The sequence below is a fragment of the Miniopterus schreibersii genome (genome assembly GCF_964146895.1).
Source record: "Miniopterus schreibersii genome assembly, chromosome: 9".
NCBI classification, from domain to species: domain Eukaryota; kingdom Metazoa; phylum Chordata; class Mammalia; order Chiroptera; family Miniopteridae; genus Miniopterus; species Miniopterus schreibersii.
This window is the reverse complement of record NC_138118.1, coordinates 73368887-73374714: the sequence shown is the minus strand read 5'-3', so window position 1 is coordinate 73374714 and position 5828 is coordinate 73368887.

The window sequence follows — 5828 nt, the reverse complement described above, 5'->3', positions numbered from 1 at the left end:
GGATGGAGCCCAAAATCCAGGCATGTGCCCTGACTGGGAATTGAACTGAGATCTCCTGGATTCTAGGTCGATGCTCAACCGCTGAGCCATGCAGGCTGGGCACAATTTTTCATATTATATCCTTTATGGAATTCTGTGAGAGAAAAGTGGTATGGTCTTATGAGATGTTATTATAGACGTAATTTAAGTACAGATTGCTTTGGAAATGCTGTGTGAAGGCATGTTCCCAGGAGCGTGCGACTTCAGGAAGCATCTAGAGGGGAGACATAGAAAAAGGTCCTGTAGCAGCAGAGGCAGGGCCCTGAGCGGAGACCTTCTGGAGCGGCTTTGTCCCGTGAGTCATGGTCAGACACTAATTGCTCCTTAAATGGTCCGATTTCTGATTTTGAAAGGCTGGTCTGGCCTGGCCGGCGTGGCTCAGCGGTTGAGCATCAACCTAGAATCCAGGAGATCTCAGTTCGATTCCCGGTCAGGGCACATGCCTGGATTTCGGGCTCCATTCCTGGTGGGGCGGGGGTGGGGAGCGTGCAGGAGGCAGCCGATCAATGACTCTCTCATCACTGATGTTTCTCTCTCTCTCCCTCTCGCTTCCTCTCTCTCAATTCAATATATAGTTTAAAAAAAAAGAAAAAAGAAAGGCTGGTCTGGTGGTAGTGTGGCTGTCCTTCTACAGATCAGGGAATCTATGAGGAATCATTGATCAAAACCAAAGAACCAAAAATGGGCAAAGGAAGGAAACCAGTATTTGTTGCAGACCTACTCAGTGGAGCGGCACTGTCTCTCACCCATACTATCTCAGTAACCCTCGCAGCACGCCCTAGGACTCGATCGGACTCCCGTGTTAAAGAGGAGGGAGCCTCTGCCCGGCCGGGCGTGGCTCAGCTGTTGAGCATCGACCTAGGATCCAGGCGATCGGGGTTCGATTCCCGGTCAGGGCACATGCCCGGGTTGCGGGCTCGATCAATGACTCTCTCATCATTGATGTTTCTGTCTCTCTCTCTCCCTCTCCTTTCCTCTCTCTGAAATTAATAAAGATATATTTAAAAAAAAAAAAAAAGAGGAGGGAGCCTCAGAAATGTCCGGTTATTGTTCCGACGTCAGGACGTTAATAAGCAGCGAGTCAAGCATAGTCTCTGCGACACCAAGTCATTCGTGTGTTTATTTCTGTATCACGCTCTCTTTCCAGGGGACAGATCACGAAGGTTTGAACTGAAGCAGCAGCAATAACGGAAGAAAGAATGGACAGGCTGGAGAGCCATCAAGTCGGCAAGGCCTCCCAGGCTGGGCTTCTGGGCGTGGGGAATGAAGAAAGAGTCCAGGGTGACTCCCAGCTGTGGGGGAAACGTGGGAGGATGGAGAGGAGCTCATTTGGGGCACAACACGGGGCTTCAGAGAGCATGGTGGAAATGGCTGGGAGGCCGAGCAGCCCAGCCACGTGGCCTCTTCAGAGGCAACACGGAGCAGCGCAGATCCACGAGTAAGCCCTTGGGGCCCTGCATGTAGACAAGGGTGGTGGGGAGCGGAGACATGGGGTATTAACTGGCGCTGAGGCCTGACTTGCCATTATTTCTTAGTTTTAAAACAAATATAAATCTCGGAAATAGGGATTTGGTTTGCTACTTAAAAAGATAAAACGCTTTCTAGCTCAGAGGAGAGTTTGAAGCCTCACTTATTGCAGAGGTTACCTACAAAGTGGCTCCTGGAGCAGGCAAAAGTGCCCCCCCCCCATATTCAGTCAGAACCAGACCTGGGCCAATGGCCTCAGGAGCATCTCAGGTGTTCGGGGCGCCATGGAGACCTTCTGGAAACTCAGCATCTAGACACCGTCTTCCTTGCTTGGTCAGGTCTCTAGTGGTCACTGCTGAGTGGGGCCGTGTGTGCTAGAGAGTTTGCTCAGACTTTTAAGTTTCTCTTAATGTGCCCGATCAGTAAAAGTTATTAGCATAGAAAGGATGAACTAAATCCGCTCACGTTGGTGGTTTCATTAAGGAATTCTAGTGTCCTTACCTACTGTCATAGACTAGAGCAGCCTCCAGCCTCCCCTTGGAACCTGCTAGAAATGCAAATTCTGGGGCCTTCCCCAAGCCCCGGGACTAGAGCTGCTTTCTGAGAAGAAAAGGCAGTAAGATGCATGTCTCACAGCACTACCTACCCCTCCCCTCTCTCTTCAACCCCCCCCCCCCAATTCTTTCTGAAAATCGAGGCGTCATAGGGCTTCTCTCAAATCGGGGAGATATTCAGAAGGTGTCCAACACAGTTTGTGATGTTATGCTTTAGAGTTAGAAAGAATCAAAAGGTAACAGATATTGAGGTGGGAGAGGCCTTTCGAAGCTACAAACAAGAACGGGAGTTATAAAATAAAATTATTGGTAAATATGACCACAAAAATTTTTCAAACCCCTCAAGGTCAAAACTCAGTAAATAAGTTAAAATGTAAGCTACAAACTGTGAAAAATAGCTGTACCATATGTGACAGATAAAAAGTCACTACATATTTTTAAAAAACACTCTTGCAAAATAAAAGAGAAAAAGATAACTACCCCAACAGAAAAATGACCGAGGAATGGGCACAAAAAGGCAGTTCACAAAAGATGAATGACAGAGGCCAATGAATGTTGGACCTCATGAGAAATCAAAAAAGCGTATTAAAACAAGAAATCAATTTTCACCTACAAATTGGTTTAAAATTTTTAATAAATACCTAATGTTGTTGGGGGTCTGGGAGAGTAGACATTATCATAAGCTACTTGCAAATATAAACTGCTATAAATATTTCTGGGAAACAATTTGGCAATGCACCAGAAGTCTTGAAAATATGCATCTGTTTGACCCAGCAAGAGGATCATGCTGATTTGAAAAGGATTCATCCAAAGGAGATCATCATAGATATGAACGACGTTTGTCTATATAAATATTCATCTTAATATGTTTGTAAGAACAAAAAATTGAAAACAACCTGAACTGGAACAATAAGTTGGAGGTTTATTAGGTAATATATTCCATGTTTCTAAAAATATTACTGTGCAGCTTTCAACAACTATGGCGTAGATGAAAATGTAATAAAATAGAATCACGTTTATAACGTACTATTAAATCAAAAGTTGCCTAATAAAAGAATATGTATAGTTGTATCCCAGTCATAAAAATATACATGAGTGTTTGTATATCTCTGTCTCCATCTCTGTCTCGTCTGTCTCCATCTCTAGCTCTATCTCTGGCTCCATCTGTCTCTGTCTTTGTCTCTGTCATCCATATCTACAAGAATGAAGAAGTAGAATGTCTCTGAGGTCAAGGATTTTGACTAATTCACAGTGCAACTTCAAAGTTGGGTGTAGTTGCTGGGCACATAGCAGATATTCACCACACATCTGACTGTCAAGATATTAAGTCTTATTTCCGATCGGTAAGCTTAAGGGACATAAAGTTTTTTTCTTTATGTTTCTCTAGATTTTCAAAACTTTCTACAATGAATTTGTATTCTTTTTTTTTTTTTCAGCCAGAGAAAGAGAATACATTCTAGTTTTGAAAACAAAACATTAATGGATAAAACTGGCTATCTATAGACCCGATCCTAAGAGCTAATTGTCAATATGGGGCTCATAAAATTGAAAACACCCAATTCGATCAAGGTGAACTGAGCAGTGTTGTGGGAAGGTTGACAAAGACGTGATTGTAATTCAGGAAACGTAAGTCTACTCAGCTCTTTCGTATTGTCCTTGGACTATGATTTTAAAACCTTCCCACCAAGTATCCTAAAAGAGAGGTCTCAAGATTTCTAAATTTAAGGGAGACATTTCTTCAAGGTGTATTCTTGACACTCATTTAAATTTTGCATTGCGCTTCACACAATATCCAGTTTATTGTGTATAAAAATATTTGAAATTGTGTACCACGGAGTAAGACTGATTCTCCAGGTTATGTTGTAGCTGGCGTGCCCACTGGCACTCCCTGGGTCTCTTTAGGAGTATTGCTTATGCAGCTCTGGGAAACTGTTAGCAAGCAGGACTAGCAGAGTCTGGAAAAGTGGTGTCAAAGAGAGAATTTGTTAATGTGTTCAGAAGAAGTAGGTTGACTAATCGACATCAATGTGCCATCTGCTTAGCAAGTGTGTCCCTGCAGAAAAATCTCACAGGGGAGAATTAAATGAGATATAAAGAGTTAAATACAGCACCTGACATGAGGTAAGCTCTCAATAAATGCTAGCTAGTTATTAATTATGATTACCGCAGAGAGTTTTCACACCCAGGTGTCACTACCACTTACATTATCAAGCTAATTTGCTTTATTCTGATCCAATGCGTGCCAAGCCACATTCTCGTTCGACTACCCAGACTAAAAACGTATACTAAGTTCCGTATTCCCTAAAGCAGAAGATTTCAAAATGTTTTGGCCATGGGCCATAGTAAAAAAACACATTTTATAAGGTGATTCAGAAGTTAATATAGAAAGTTCCATGAAATAATACCTATCCTAATTACATTAAAAATCTAAAACCAGAATTAAAGGCAAATAGCCAATATCCTGGGGTCCACAGAAAAAAGCTGACCGTGGCTTCCTGTGTAGCCTCTGTTTTCTTCTCCCTCTGGTTGTCCTGTTGTCCCATCTGAACTGCATGGGTCCACACCTGACACATATGGGCCTCCACCTACGACCTCTGGCCAGCCTTGAGCTCTCACCATCAACAGGAGCCCACCCACTGCTTATGTCTACAGCAGCCATTAGTCTTGCCTGGATTTGTCAGGACCATTTTAATATTTTATTCTATGATCCCTGGCTTTGGTTTAGCATACATTTTCTTTGGCCTAAGTCCTCTGGTTCACCCCGGCCCCCTACATTCTGACCGCAGCTTCACCCAAAGGACTTATGGTGACTGAGAAGCCCTTTCCCCCTGTTAAAGTCCCCATTCGCTCTCTTATGGTGCCAGGCACCGTCCTCCTTATTGAGCTGCATTCACCCACACTTCGTCCATTCCGGCCTTGCCTCCGTCTTCCAGACAGAACTGTCTGTCCAGCCTAGGAGGCGGGGAGGCCTTCTGCTCAGAGCTCACTGCCTGTGGGGGAGCAACTTCATGAATGACAGATGCTTTCTTGGCAGACGCAGACTACCCCGCCCCCAGTAAGGTTCTTTTTTTCCATCTTGATGATTCCTTTTTTGTAGACACAGAAAAACAATTTCTGGAATCAGAGAATTATAGGTTCAAATCCTTGTTCTGCCACTTATGACCTGTGTGACACTGAACATCATCTCATCATTTGTAACCTCATGTCTTTTAAAGATTAAATATTATATTATTTAAATGCTTAGTGAGGCAGCTGGCACATAATAGGTGGTGAATAAATGTTAATCTATTCCACTCACTTTTGTTCTAGTGAGTAATGCATGAGGATAAACACAGTCATCCTTCGGTATCCGCAGGGGTATTGGTTCCAGGAACCCCAAAGATACCAAGATATAGACATTCAAGTCCCTTATACAAAATGAAGTAGTATCTGCTGATAACCTACACACATTCTCCTGTATACTTTAAACCACCTTTAAATTATTATAATACATAATAGAATGTCAATGTTATGTAAATAGCTGTTACACTGTATTATTTAGGAAATAATGACAAGAAACAAATCTGTACATGTCCGGTGCAGAGGCAACATTGTAGGCCTAACTACATAGCACCCATCAGCAACAACGTACCTTTTTTCCCCAAGTATTTTTGACTCTGGTTGGTTGCATTTGCAGATGAGAAAAGTTGAGGTCCAAGGCCAAGGTCACAAAATCAGTAAGGTGCAGAGCTGGATTCGAACCCCCAAACTAGAAGGGTGTCCAAACTT